The following is a 16,076-nucleotide window of genomic DNA, read 5'->3' as shown; positions in this document are numbered from 1 at the left end:
AACTGGCCTCTAAAGAACTCAATTAATTTTGTTTCTCATTAAGAGGCAAAATTATTATTATATGAGAAATTAGCTCTTGGTTACTCAGTCAAGGGAAATAATCAAAATTCATAGCAAATGGCATTTGATTTATCTTTTTGCATTCAGGATTCTGGCTTTAATTTGAGAGTCATTTTCCAAAATGCAAAATGAAAGAATTTAAAATGAGAAGCTGCCAAAGATTGCTAGCCAAGTGATTGCCTCAGCAGAATCTTGATTTCTCCAGTCACTTTTTAGATTTTACCCTCCAAGTTGTGTTCCGGCAAATCTGATAGAATCAATATGCCTTTTATGGCCAGACTATGTCCTCTGGCTTCATCTATCATCTGTTTTAGAAAAAGCCATTAACTCAGTAAAAAGAAAGCTGTGGGAGGTTTCACTGCAGAGAATGAGTCTTTTTCAATATAAACACTGGCCCTACTGGAAAAGTTTGAATGTAGCAGTGTCAGAAATCAAAGTGGAAGTCATCTTAACCATTAGCAGAATAAGTTGTGGCCCTGTGCCATGAGAATTGCTCTAGTGAAGACCCTACCAATAAAGCCTCTCTCCCTGACCCCTCACCTAAGCTCAGACTACAGTAGGAAATACCTCCTTTAGATCAGCAAGCATCTTACTTCAAAACATAAATTTTGGCCCTGGCCAGGTAGCTCAGTTGGTTAGAGCATCATCCTGATACACCAAGGTTGCAGGTTCGAGCCCTGGTCAGGGCATATACACCCAATAACCAATAAATGCATAAATAAATGGAACAACAAATTGATGTTTCTCCCTTCCTAAAAAAAAAAAAAAAATCTAATAAGTAAATATAAATGAATGAATGAATGAATGAATGAATAAAATGCAAATTTTCTGTTAGGATGACAGAGAGGAAAATGAGAGCAGGGCATTACAGGAAGGGGTGACGCTGTGGTGCTGGGCATCAGGACAACTCCCCCAAGGACACCAAAGAGCAGGAAAGAAAATAAGTCCTGACATAAACCTTCCACATTTGGGTTTCACTTCTTCCTCAGCAATCTTAACATTTGTTTTTTATTTCAAGCCATCCTCTATACTTCTGGGAAGCAGGCAAAGTACAAAATAGAACTATTGACTAAGGCTTGGTGCTGGCGGAAGCACAAAGATCGCTGCTCTTCTTTAAGTTGAAATGAAAAGCCTTCACCCTTCCTTATTGATCTGAACGTTCAGACAAGGTTCTGTAGCTACAAAAGCCTGTTAAAGCTGGAACTTTGAAGAAAATTTCTTCTCCATTTTTCCTAGCAGACGTGCCTCTCAACAAGCGAGCACAACAGTTCATTTTTCAGTGAAGGTACTATCTGTCCAGATTCTGCCTCAGGAAGACCTAGACTGTAAGCAGCTCAGGCTCAGTCCTTCAAGTGCAGGAACCACGAGAGCCCCACCCAGCATGAGGCCCTATTCTGAGCACAGAGAAGCTCTACTTACCCCGAGGATCCTGAAGCACGAAGAGTAGACACAGCGCACTGGTTTTCTCCCCTTTCAGAGATGTTTCTCTTGGGGAAATCATTGCTTGAGACTATTAAGCAGACAAAAACCTTAGCTGTGCTGTAACCAGTCGCTGTTACCCAGGCCTATGCTCTACAGCAGGGAAGGGGAACACCCAGCCCCCAAAATCATTTGGTTGGGCCCTGCCAAGGCCTCACCAAAGAAAAGCCGTTCCAGCCATCACATTTGGGGTGAGTTAATTAAATGTTTGACCAAATATAGCAGGCTAATTTTTTTTGCAAGCATTTTCTTTTTTATTAACAAAAGATATTGAAACAGTCAAATTCAAATAAACCATGGGACTCAAAAATTTCCAGTTTCTAAGTTGCAAAATCAATCTATAACGGAAAAGTTTAATGACATTTAAAAATGTAAGATTAATTGTTTTCATTGAGTTCCTCTACTTGTGTTGGCAAATGGAGAGAGCAATGTAACTGGTTCAGGGATTCTTTAGCCTTAGCAAGATCTTCTTTTAACTTGTATTGCACCACATCAAAATGCTGTTGCTTTGATTTCTTATGAAAGAAGTGAAGAAAAAGCCTACTCTTAATAGCTGAGTAAGTATAATCCTGCCGATTGACTAGAAAGTATGCAAAAAAGACCATGGAATTTGCAAACGTGATGAAGTATGTAACTGGGTCCATGATATCCCAGGAGTACACCCACCAAGGGAGCCAGGCCAGTGCCCCGCCCTGAACCGAGAGCAGTGCTAATCCAGCCCACAGGACTCCACTGGTTTTGGCTGCTGAGCGAGTTTTAATTCTAGCTTTCATCTGTCCCAGGGGCCGCAGCAGTCCTTTCAGGGGGTCAGTTTCCTCCAGCAAATGGTGCTCTCTCTTTTTCTGAAATTCTTCTAAAGGCAAGGCTGTGAACAGCCTGTGAACCAAGGATTTCACGTTTCCATCTCAGTGGTGTGCTCACTGCTCAGTTTTTCTTTCTTGGGGCACTGCACGTCATATGTTATTTTATTAATGACAAGTTTAAAGTCATTCATTAGCGAAGCTCCCATCAAGGTTGAAGTTGCGATCTCACTGCCATCTGGTCTCTACCATCCTCCCTCTTCTGAGCCCGGCTTTCTGGCTTCCCAATCTCAGAGTCTGTTGCTTACGGACAAGCCAAACTGGTCTGTGTAGCAGGCTAATTTTTAAGTTGATAATTTTGCATGGCCTGCAAATGATGTTATAAATATCAAATGGCCCTTGGTGGGCAACCACGGACCTTGCTCTTCAGGGTCAGTGGTTGCCCACCTCCCACTGTCCTACAGGACCATAGTGCCTCACCAAGAGGCAGCTTTAGTTTGGAGAAGAAATCAGAACCTGCGATGACTGGTAGGAATGGAGCCAATTAACAGCACAGCCTCGCCTCACGGGTTCCAAAGCTGAAATCCCTGTGGACGCTCCGAGCTTTCAGTATGAGGCAGCAGCTAGTACAGACCCAGTGTGTGAACTGTGCTTTACGTTCAGATCAATTCACCTTCTCCATGAAGCCTTAGCCCGATCTCTGAAATCCACATTAATCTCACTGTGACTGCCTTCCTTCCTTCGCCTTCTTACATTTGGAGTGTACATCTTACCTACAGATTCCAGCTGTTTAGTGTGGCTCTTTGGGGGACAGAGTGGGAGAACATCCTCAGCTAGCGTGGGGCGTAATAGGAAAGAGTGCCGTGGCTGAACGGTGCACTGGCTGCCCTGAGCCCGGCGGTGTGCGGCTACACTCTTGTTCCCCTTCCCTTCCCAGGGGGGAGATGAAGTCCTTCAGGCCAGACCATGTATTCTGCGTCTCCTGATTTCTCCCCCAGCCCCCAGCACAGTGCTAGATACATTAATTTACTCAGCTTGAACTATCCCCACAAACTTCCCGCAGTTCTAGAAGCAGTGGGGCAGAGTCAGCAGGCATCACGTAAGTCTGCTACACAACAGCTATAGTCATCCCAGAACCTCTGAATTCGTGCTCCCTTCCTGGCTCTTCCTCTCTCCCACTTGCTTGCTCTCTGTGTTGGCACAGACGATTGGGCTGACCAAAACGACATACATTAGAGCACATTACCGTATGGTATATAATCAAGTGCTGAACTATGTGGCACAAATTGCAGGAATTCAGAGATAAGGAACATCGACATGTAGACATACTAGGTTTGTGAGTGGATTCTCTTGTTCCTCTATTAGCCAGGTGCAGTGGCAATTGCTCAAAATGATGGTGAGTCAAATTGGCATAGCCCCTGTCTTACGGCTTTTCCAGGCTCTTCCACTCGCAGCTGTGTATACACAGATGGTTTCCCCGTGTGCAAGAAGCAGGTCTTGCAATCACAGCCACCTCCCTGAACCACTAAAGGTCAGGAACCTCCGTGTCCGGTTCCAGAATGCCCACTGTTTGATTAGCTTCTCCTCTTCTAGAGCTTCATGTACATGGAATCGTATAGTATGTGCTCTCTGGTGTGCAGCTTTAACTCGGCATTTGAGATTCGTCCATAGCATAGCATGTTGTAGCATGTTACTCCTTTGTGTTCCTGAGTAGTGTTCCATCATATGGATGTACCGCCGTGTATTTCTCCGTCCCACTCTTTGCAGACATCTGGGCTGTTGCCATTGCCTTCTGCCTACCCATAGGGGCTTCCTCCTGTGATTAGGAGAATGGTCACTGGAGTCAAATTGACAAGGGTTAGAGCTACTTGCTGAGTCACATCGGGCAAGTTACTCAGCCTCTCTGATTCTCAGTTTGCTCCTGCAGGGGTAATAGTGATAATACCTTAGAGAAGAAAGCAGCTCTAAAATCAGACCTGAAACACAGCCAATGCTTAATAATATGAGCCTTATTTTTTTTTATGACCATTGTATTAGTTTTCTAAGGCTGCTATCACAAAGTACCATAAACTTGGGGCTTAAAACAACAGAAGTGTATTCTCTCACAGTTCTAGAGGCTACGAGTTTGAAATCAAGCTGTTCAGGGGGCCATGCTCTCTCTGAAGGTTCTAGAAGCAGAATCTGTTCCACACCTTTCTTTTAGCTTCTGGTATTGCTGGTAAACCCTGGAGTTCCTTGTCTTGTCGACACATCACTCTAATTTCTGCCTGTCGTTTACATGGTATTCCTCCCTTTTCTTATAAGGACACCAACCATATTGGATTAAGGGTCTACTCTACTCCGGTATGATCTCATCTTAACCAATTACATCTGCAACAACCCTATTTAAAAATAAAGTCACATTCTGAAGTTCCAGGAGGGACATGAATCTGGGGAGGTGGGGTGCTATGCAACCCACTACAACTATCTCCCCTACTAAATTACAAAAGCATTTATTTAAAGGTTTGTGTCTTATACAATATAGCTCTGTGTCCCTTGTATACACTCAGTGGTTAATAAATGTTCGATGAAGCAGAAATTGATAATGATGATGGATTTAGGTTGTATTTTGAGGCTAGGTTAAAAAAAGAAAGATTCAACAGCAGGATACAGCACAGATCTTTAGCTTCACTTTCTGTAGTTTTCACTGCGTCTTTTTGGAAGCTTTGAAGTAAAGAAACTAATACACTTCCATAAAAAATTGGCATTTTCATATAGCTAATCAGAGATCCATGTTGTTCCATTCAGGTTTGATTAAAAATAAAATTAGAAAAAGATTGAAAATGATTTTCAGATTTTATTCCAGCTATAGTAACACATTTCTCTAATATTTGTTCTCAGACACAACAGTACTATGACATTCTATAAGACCTGGCAAAATTTTCCTAGAGGCAGAAACTGCTGAAATATGCAAACACTTTCTCACATACATAATCATTGCCTTCTCAGTTCTTTAGTTAACAAGGGAAAAAAGATTAAGTTCCAATTCCTTGTTTATAGAAGGATAGATATAAATAGAGAATACATCTATTTAATTTCCTTTGTGCCTTCTCTGTTATTTATGTGACTTTTCTTTCATGACCTTAAAGTCGATAGGATAGAGTTTTTCAAGCAGCAGAATCACAATTAGATATAAGTTAGATGATAAAGGCTCAGTGTTATTATTTATGATGCCCACAGGTAGGATAATATGAAGCCTGCCTGGTTTTTTCTAATGGTCCTCAATAACTTTTTAGGATGAAAAAGCTCCCCAATGGTGCTTAAAGATGCTGGGATATTAAGATTTTAGTGGATCAAAAAATATGATTAGTTTTTCAAACCTTCTGTCATGGATGGCAGTATTGAAACTGGGCTGTGAATACACCGAAGTGAGGCCACTATGCTAGTCCATGTTCCCCCAGTAGAGTTCCCAACCTGGAAGTAGTCTTGATATTGTTCCATCAAGCTCTCTTTCTCATGGTGGTCGGCTTGGTTCACCTTTGTGTCCACCAAGGAAGGTCACATTTTTTAACCACAAGTTCCTCTAAGATGGTGAAAGCCTAGCGGTAGGAGATACTGATCGGTTACCGAGGGGCTTCTACATCCACTTCTATCAGTTTGCACCACATGAAATTGCCAATATTTGATGTCTTATAATCTTCATAGGGTTCAACCTAAAGGTTCCGGTTTTCAAGACTTTAGGAGACACTTAGGTTTTGCTATTTGGAATTACTTCCATTTGCAATTTTTCTCCTTCATTTGTAACTTGAAAATTCCAGTTAGTTCCTAATGTGGGATTCAAGATCTGAGCATGTATTCTGTAAAGATAATTCTTTTCTCAGACTTAAGCACTAGCTCAAATCTCTCTCTCTAAAAACAAAAATACCCCCCCCCAATAAGACAGCTATTTTATAAACAGATGAGGAAGTGACTAGTGTATAAAATAACAATAACCTCTAGATGGCATACAATTTGAAGAAATCATAGACTTGATATTGAATATCTATTCAATCAGGACTTAATTTTACCTTGTCCTTAAAATATTTTAATAATGATATTTAACCAATAAAAAACATAGGGTTACACAAAAGAATACATACAACAAATAGCACATTTATTTTCTAGCTCTGCCCACAGAGAGAGCCTAGAAGAGTAACACCCAGGAGCAATGAGTTCATTCAGTATCTCCGTATTCCTCCAATACCCCGTGCATGACTATGAACTTCCGTATGTGTAGCTGTGGCCTAGAACGCCTCTTTCTCACTTTCCACCTGGAAAACACCCCCTTCCTCCTGTAGCATCAGCTTCTGTGACTATCCCTCTCTCACTCCCCAGGTGGAAATGACTGTCTGCCCTTTCCTGACTCCCACTGCACTCAGTTTATTCCTCCACGGCAAAGATGCAGAAAAGATCGAGTTGTGCCTGCTGTCTTCTCCCTAACCCATCTCTCCTGTAAGGAGAAAGCCCAGCTTCCGGTCAGTTTACAATCAAGTCTTCTTCATGTGAAAGTTGGATAATGGAAGAACAAGAAACATGAAAACAATCAGAGGTTAAGCCAATCCATCTAACAAAGAGAGGAGCCAGAGGGACTGGACAGCAACCAGAAAGACTGCTGGGTAAGTTCATGAGAGGGTTTAGTGGAGCTGGCAGTGAGAGAGGAGAGAGCTTTCAACATATGGTGCTGGAATAATGCAAAAAGGGTACCTCTGTGCCTTTAAAGCTACTGCAGGTGCGAGTTATATGGGGAGGGGAGGAAGCAGATGTTTGGTTGTGGTGTATAAATGGGATTGCCTTTGGCATTCTTAAAGAACCTTTCATAGAGTTTAAATTGCTTTTCAGTCATTCTATATGGAAGCTATTGTGTCTTTGAACATGACATGCAGTGAGGCTGGGGCTTCATGCTAGTGACATCTGTCTTACAAGTCTTAGCAATTATAATCATATTTTCATGTCTGTTTTCTCCTGTCACTCACCCCCCTCACCCCATCTCCAGACTCTCTTTGAGAGCATGAACTATGCCTTATATATTTGTTTCCCCTGCTCCTATAAATAAGTGATTCACTTAAAATAGGATTGTTTCCTGAACCCTACACACAGTCCCCTGGTGGGTTCTGGAGGCATACAAATGAACACATAGGGAATGTTTAAAAGCTCTGGGGTCAAACGGGTTTGGATTCTAGTACCAGCTCTGCCACTCACTTTCTGCAGAATCTTTAACTCCCTAAATCTCAGTACCCTTACCTGTGAAATGATGGACACGACTGTACTATAATAATAGAGATATTATGAGGATGAAGTGAGATTACACATGTTAAATACTAAGCAGTGCCTAACACAAACATATATATCATAATATAGAGATAGAAACATAGCATATCTAAATATATTCAAATATACAGACATAGTATTCAGTTTTCATTTGGAACCTTCCCTTAGAAATATATTTATCTCTTCAATATGCATATATTAAATCTGGCATTTTCTAAAAAAGGAAGAAACACATCAACAGTAACACTCTCACAGTTATTATAAGTATGCTTAATTGACTGAAAGAGAGCATTGGGCACATGAAGCCTAAATGTATACATCGCTTTAAACTATTAATCTAACTCGTTTGCATCATACACGTATCTGTCAGGCAAAGGTTAATAGAGAGTTTATGAAATTCTGAATGCAATTAAGTCTCATAGGAATCTCAGTTGGAGGCCATGCCAGTTTCTATGGCAACCAAAGGGCTCAGGCAAGAAGTAGGGGGAAGGGGAGTTAATTTAAAGGCAAGATAAGCACATAAATATAGCTCTTGTCTACCTTTTCTTCTGAGCTCCAATAGCAATCCTTGCTGCATTTAAATTATTCTACAAAGGAAAGTATAAATCATATTGGATTTTCACTCCTTAGAACTAAATACATTTTTGTAAAATGTTTAAAGGTGGTTCTGTGTGGGGGTTTTTTAATGTGTCACTTCTGTGGATATCCAGTTTAAGAAATGTGTCAGGTATGAGTGTCAAATTCTTCAGGAAAAATAGGAGAGGAGATTACAAGAACAAAACAAGGTGTCCAGGATGATTGGTGTACCCTGTGACTAACCTCATCAACACCAGCTAATTAGGTTTTACGATGTCACAAGTTGCAGTCAGGCCAAAGGGAGAAAGTGTGGTCACAAGCAGAGTTGGTTTTCCTTTCATGATTGTCACGTCACTGAATTAAAGGAGGCTTTAGAAATCAACTAGTAGATAACCTTAATTTTATGGCCAAAACCACTCACCTTAAGAAATCAGCTCCCTAATTTAGCTGAGGATGTAAATACCAGCACAGCCATGGCTGGATCTGAGACCTGACTACAGCTCACTCTGCACTCTCCACACCACTTTCTCCATTGCTTCTTTCTTACATGCAAATTTTAGAAACTGTCTTGACCATTTTCCTTCCCAAGTGCTTTCTAACTGTTGAATTCCCTGATCTCTAGATTATTTCAGACAATCTGGCTTGTCTTGATCAACAGATGAATCTTATTTTGATACACTCCACCTAAGCTCTTAATCTGGTTCACATTTGGCAAGCAACTTCAGGTTTGCTGTGAACATTGTTTTGTGGAAGTTCTGCAATTACTCACCTGTTTTATGCTGACAGTCCAGCAGCTCCATGTTCATTGACAGCAACAAACACCTGTATATATTCCACATAGTCTGTGTAAGGAGAGCCTGAAAGAGAGAAGAGGCCGGAGAAATTCACACAAGAGCCACAAGATATTAATAAAACATAGGTGTCATGCCTGTTCCAAATCCAAGTTGTGAAAGAGAAATCTTACAAGTAGAAGTCATCCCCATGCTTTTAAAACTGCACTTGGACTGCACTCGTCATGGTGTTTTGAGAACCTCAAGGTTTTTTATACAGTAAAGGGGAATGCGCTGCGGAAAGAAAGAACCATCTGTGATAACAGTGGTCATAGTGAAAACTTCAGGCTCATTTGGCTGGATCCCCTCTCAGGAATTTCTCCCCACTGTCTAGCAGTTGATCAGCTCTGGTGAGGCGGGGCTGGCTTGAAAAGCTTCTGCTCTTTTCATTAGCACCAACATCACAGAATGTTTAAGACTGCTATGGACACAGACAATAATGTGGTGAAGGCCAGGAAGGGAGGTGGGACCGGGTAGAGGGGGAGCAAAAGGGGGGAAATGGGGGACATCTGTAATAATGTTAACAATAAAAAATAAAAGACTGCTATGGGAACTTCAATGGAATGGACCATTCTTTGCCCTAGTTAAATTCAGGGTCTGGAAGGCACTTGAGAAATTTAGGAAAATCCGACTATATTGCATAGCCTCAGATTTTGATTCTGTAACATCAAATTATTCCTTTGTAAAGGGAAGAGGAAATGGGATACAGAAAATAGGATAGCATTATAATTCAGCCAGCATTGTTAGAACAGTAAACTCCTGCTACTCTCCCAAGGCTTGTGTTACATAAAATCTGAAGTTTCTAACTTTGTTTCAAATAGATAGATTCAACAGTGGACAATTCATGGTGATCTCCCTGGGTCTCTGCCTCTGTGTAAAGAGAATGGTTGGTGCAAATGAGGGAACAGGTGGCTGACGACTGAATTCTCCATCTCTAATATTCTGAGACTGAGAAAGAATATCGAAAGTACAGATCAGATGCTGTATTTATCTCTACAAATCAACATTCTCTGAATATCTGTCTTCTCATTCATAAAGTGGAGATAATCCCAGCCCATCTACCTCACAACATTATTATGTGGATAAAGTGAGACTGTAACTGGAAGTTTTGACTTACTGTGAAACTTACTCTGGGTGTAGCAGCCACTGTGTTGTCCTGCCTCTACATCCTTTTGAGGAACACTTACCCACCCATAGCCTCTACTAAATAGGCAGGCATATTTTTTTCATGTGATCATATTGACCTCCACATGCCCACTCAGCCCCAGCTAATGCAGAGGACTACCACTCCCATGCCTGGCCAAAGACCTGTGTGGTCTTACTTAAAATGATAAACTAAATCAATCATACTAATTTTCCCAGAGACTTGGACCAAGAAACATGGAAAAGAAAGTTGCATGTGAGTAGTGGGAACCATAGCTAAAGTGTTTGAATGGACTGAGCAAGGTCAAGTTACAAGAAGCAGAAAGAATAAGGAAGGAGGAGTCAGTTGGTAGCTGGAGAGAAGAGAGACCTGGGGAAGGTAGTTGAGTCCCACTGACAGCAAAACACTGAAGTGGAGACCCAGGAGCTGGCATCACCAGGGCTGTCCCAAAGCTTACTGGAAATGTCCACCAAATCATGTTTATCTCATATCCTAAATAGTTCTTTATATCTCCCCCATTACTACGTTGGTCCATTACGAAAATTAATCAGTTAATTGGATCATTGGTTAATACTCCCCATACACATCATTTAACTTTTTTTTTTTTTTTAATTTTAAGAGTTATCTGAGCAAAAACCAACTCAAACTGGGAAGCACCAAACTAGAAGTGGTTAGGAGCTCTCTACCCACAGGATCTCAGGAAGAGATTTTTGCAGAGAAAAGAAGGAAGCAAAGTAAGGCAATTATTGATTGACTATAGCTTAAAGTTTAGTTGGCTGTTTGTAATTGGTTGTCCTTAGAGTTTTGATTTTGTAACCTTTACAGGCCTAGATTTTGGTTCGCTTATGTAGGCAGCCACAGCGTTGGAGCCACATAAGTCTAATGGCCTCCTTGTTTAAGTAATTTAATAATTCCCCCCTTTTGATGATCCTCTTATACATGAGAGATTGACCAAAAATTTGGTATTAGAGCCATTCTCAGCCATGATCAGAGTTAAGTTGCTCTTATCTCGTTGTGATGTCAGATCCATGGAAGGATCGTTTTTGCTGTTCACCTTGTTTCTGTTTCCCCAAGTACAGTGAGACCCTCGGATGCACTGCTGATGGCTGCAAACACACATTTAAGACCTTTGAGGGGACACAGCACGCCAGGGAAACTGTAGTGATCATTATTAGGAGGCTGATAGCAAGAGATTGCAGTATACTCTTTAGCCATGAACCAAACCAGTTGGTATCAAATAAATCAAAGAATGATGCTCCTGACAGTTTTAGCCAAGTGGCTTCTTTGTTAATTTCTTGTATTTGCTATAATACTGAGGTGTCCAGCCAATAACTAATCTAAAGCAATCCTGTTATCTAAAATCACCTTAATAAGGAAATCTAGGGAGTTTCATTGGGCAGCTATGGCCTTAGCAGTTGCTTCAGGAATAGTTGCCAAAGTTAAAGAGCATTGTCTTCCTGTCCATTAACAGAGAGAAAAAGGAAGTAGCGAGAAAGCAAAAGGAATGAAGGTTTCAAATTGGAGGTGAAGATCTTGACCCATGATCTTGGGAGAGCTGTTCACTGCAGCTCTGCTTCTGCGGAGTAACCTCCCTAGTCCACTTAAACTTTATATCTCCAGCTAGTATATCATTCCAAGAGCCTGGATGAGCCCTTTTTAACTGGGGGATGCAGACCCTGAAGTTTGGCTGCTGTGTGGATGGTGAGGAGGACTTGGTATGGTCCCTTCCAAAGAGGTTCAAGGGCACTCTTTGTCCTTAGTGATTCCAAATCAGAAGAGTGGGAGAAAATTAGAAAAGTTAGTTTGTAGCCAGATATTTGAAAAAAAAAAAGAAGAATCCTGGATTGAGTTTAGTTTACAGATATATAACAACACATCAAAGGCATTGAACAGGATAAGAATCTAATATCCACAAGATTATGTTGTAATTTTCTACTGAAACAATTTTTCTTCTACAAGCACCCTCATTTCTGTCAAAGATAATCACAGTAAGGCTAATTTGTTTGCAAAATAAATCTAGTCTAATTAAACCTGGCCTGATTGTTTATATAAGTATAGCAAGAATAGCGATTGGTCATATAGGCTCTTTTAAAATCTGCTTTGTGCTCCATCTGCTTCCCCGGCTGAGACCCTCCCCACCACACCACACAACCCTTCTCAAAACTTAGCTCCTTTTTGCTATTTCACTTGACCATTGACAAAGTTTTATTAAGATCCCAAAGATCAAGATTTTAGAAATAAGGATTGCTGAAATAGCTGTGGCTCTCGATGGTATTTCAAAAGTAGAAACGTGCTGCTTGAGAGGCTTATCAAGGCTCACAGAGCTTCTCTAACTCCAGGTTCCCCAGCCTGACCTTTCACTACTGAGAACACCATCCAGGGTTATCTGCAGGGGTTGACTTCTGTTTACATGTAGATAAAGGGTAATGAACAACTTCAGTTACTACAGCATTTATTTTCCAGTGTTTCCACTTCTATTGCTGTTTTTCTCATATCTTATTTTTAGTTTGAGAGAAAAGGAGATAACGACCATGAACTTTCTGATTTTCTGATTTGAATGCCCCACTCAGTTGCTGCTGATACATTGATAGTTCTTGGCTTTTTTTTTACTTTTTTCTCTCCTTTTATTACTCTCGGGATGGTGACCCTCTCCCACAGTTGCTTCCATTTTCCTGCTTTCTCTATGTCACACAACACACAAAGAGACGCTCTCACTTTGCTCTGCAATCACAGATTTTCCAACATGACCCTAAGAAAGTTTTCTGAGTATTTCAGAATACTTCCCAGGTGACTCTGTGTGATTCATACTGTTAAGTATTTAACATTTTTGTTTCAAGCTTCACTACAGAAAACTTTTAAGAATGATTCATACTCTGAGTTTTAACAGCATCATGATGACAATCATGGTAGATAAACTGCAAGATTTCCAAGGCAAATCCCTTCAATGAGTCCTTAATATCACACAGTGATATTTTTCAAGTATACTGAAAAACTTTAGTTGACTTTGCAAAATTATGCGATAGCTATGAAAAAAGCATGCAAATACTAAAAGGTATTTTGGCTGCCCACATCACATTTGGTAAATTTGTGCTGTGTATGCTTCATTGCAGCCCATTTCTGTGGAAGTTGGTACTTTACTTGACAGGATGCAGTCTCAGCTAACTAAAACATTCAGTCTTTGTGAGGAGCACCAAACCAAGGGCATGGAGACTAGGCTCCTCGTGCCAGCTTTGGGAACCAACTAGCTATGCAACCCAGGGCAAGATACTTAATTGCTCTGGATCTAAATTTTGTCATTTTCCAAATCATGAGAAATAAAAGTTCTGAAGTTTCTTCTAGCTCTATAAACCTATCATCATGAGATTCAGAAAGGACTTTAGGATCATATAGTGCATAAAAATCATCATTATTCAATTTAATAAACGTTTAGTAAGGACCATCTAAGGCAGAATATTAGGGGGAAAAACTATGAGAGAACAAAGGCAGGAACAGTTTTCCTCAATCTCGTGGAAAGGAGGGTTCTGTAGGAATCATCAGCCATATGCTTTGTGTTCCCACTGAAAAGAGCGTCAGAGAGAAGCCACACTGGCCCATGTCAGTGTCAGCCGGGTGCTCTGCCACTGCGCCCCAACCTGACCTCCAGCTTCGCTCTGCTTTCCCAGGTTGCTCTGGATTCTGGAGTCTTCACATCTCCATTAATTTTAGGGTCAGCTGTTAAATGCCAAAAAAGAATTTGCTGGGATTCTGAATGGAATTGTATTCAATCTATAGCTCAGCTGTCTAATACGGTAGAGATGAGCCACATGTGGTCATTGAATGCTTAGTATGTACCCAGGCTGCTCTAGGCATAATGATGGGGAATATATAAAAAATTTGAAATCTTGCATTTTTACATGTAGTATTTTTTTGAGAATTCAGTAAGTTTGTAAATAATATTTCTTCCTTGCTTCAATTTACAATTTTCTCATTGAAGACTTGAACCAAAAGCAATATCAGTTCAAGGACTTTGCAGATATATACAAATTTGATTTCCGTAATTTTTGTACATATATGGATTTGGTTCTGGTTAGAATAGTCAGATATCTTGTTTGCAAATGAGAAAAACTATAACTATTTCAGGCAAAAGTAGACATTATCAAAAGCACTTGGTTATCTGACATAATCAAAGTTAACTGCAGAATTTCTCAGAACTCAAGTGCATTGTGAATCCTTAATGAGGACATTATTTATAAATTTCCCCATCTTATTTTACCAGGAGATTGCATTTTGTGGTTCGTATTTTCCCTGAATACTTATTAACATCTTGTAAAACGCTGGGATTTCAAGGAAATGTTGTCTTAGAGAGGAATCTCTTTAACATTTCTCAATTTCCACCCATCTTAAGGTCATTGGTATGTGTTTGAACTCAAATACTCAAAAAGCACACCCACCAGATGTGTGGACAGATGATCCCGTCCCAGCTTGTGTGAGGGCCAAGAACTAAGAATCAGGCCTGGAGAAGGTAGGGTCTGGTGTCACCTGATTGAACAGTATTATATAGTAATTCTTTTTGTTCATTTGTTTTGTTTTGTTTTGTTTTGTTTTGCTCTGTTTTAGGTCATAATAAAAGGGCCTCTACTCCCTGCCTCTGAACAATTAACATATTAGTAATGAACCAGTCTCCTTCACTAAAGAAGGGTTTTGAAGTAGATGGAAAAATCCACTTTAACTGAATTCTACAAGGGGCTGAATCCATGATTTTCAACTGGTGGGCTACAAGAATTTTTAAAACATGCAATACCTAACTGTTTAGTCAGGGGCACTTACCTCTTTTCCCTTAGATTGTCAAATAAAAAAATGACAACAGCCAACAAAGCAACAGCCATCCGATGTGAATGAATCAAAATTATACCTATTTTCTTCTGTCATATCAGCAAAAACTATATTTTTTTGGTGTGCTGCAGAATTCTCGTAATTAGCTTGTGTGTGCCATGAGAGGAAAAAGGTTGAGAATCACTGGTCTGAATGTTTGTGATCCCTCTTTCCCCCCAACCCCCTGCAAATTCGTACATTGAAATACCAGCCCCTCTCCCTCAGGTGATGGTATCAGAGATGGGACCTTTGGATGATTAGGTCATGAGGGTGGAGCCCTCATAAATGGGATTAATATCCTTATAAAAGAGAACCCAGAGAGATTCCCTCGTCCCTTCTGCCGTGTGAAGTTCCAGCTAGAAGATGCCATCTATGAACCAGAAAGAGAGCCCAAACCAGACACTGAATCTGCTGGCACTTTGATCTTGGACTTTGCAGCCTCCAGAACTGTGAGAAATAAATTACTGTTATTTATAAGCCACCCCTCCTGTGGTATTTTATTATAGTAGCTACAATAGACTAAGACACAGATTCTTGTAACTCTTGACAGGCATCAGCATTTTGTGGACCTAAGATACAACAGGGACAGAATTCACCTTCCTATATGAAACAACTAAAAATAATGTACAAAAGATAAGAAAATGATGGTTCTCAAGACATTCAATATCAGGCAAAAAAAACCCCCAAAAAACAAAACAGTGGTACCTATTCTCCCAGTTTACTACCTGGGAAAAGTTTTCAGGCCACAGAGGAGGGAGGAAAGACTCAGATAGAGCCCAGCTATATCTATGAATTAGGAAGACTGAAGTGGGCCTGAGAAGACCAGGGCAGCTACAGTTTGCAAGTCACAGAACAAGACAGAACAGAGATACACACAGAGAGAACTCTAAGTACTTGAAGAGAGTTCCACTCAAGTGCCTGCTGAGTACTGATATGCACATGCATGTAGAAAATTATCTGAGTCAAGCCCTTCAGTCTACTTAGGTTTACAGGATACTGCCAAGAAATAAGTTGGAAGCATTCAAGAGATATTTAAGACTAAGCAGGCTT

General features: G+C 40.5%; 1 pseudogene across 1 annotated transcript; it reads right to left on the bottom strand.

The window, feature by feature from the left end:
* Positions 1-1,916: 1,916 nt before the first annotated feature.
* Positions 1,917-4,125, bottom strand: LOC308567315 (calcium uniporter regulatory subunit MCUb, mitochondrial pseudogene; annotated as a pseudogene). Its single transcript has 2 exons — positions 4,075-4,125; positions 1,917-2,584 (listed from the first exon to the last, which is right to left on the bottom strand). The product of its transcript is annotated as a calcium uniporter regulatory subunit MCUb, mitochondrial pseudogene (transcript).
* Positions 4,126-16,076: the final 11,951 nt, after the last annotated feature.

This window comes from Miniopterus schreibersii (genome assembly GCF_964146895.1).
Source record: "Miniopterus schreibersii genome assembly, chromosome: 14".
In the NCBI taxonomy this organism is placed as follows: Eukaryota; Metazoa; Chordata; class Mammalia; order Chiroptera; family Miniopteridae; genus Miniopterus; species Miniopterus schreibersii.
The sequence above is the reverse complement of the archived record's forward strand: the minus strand, read 5'-3'. Positions and strand labels throughout refer to the sequence as shown.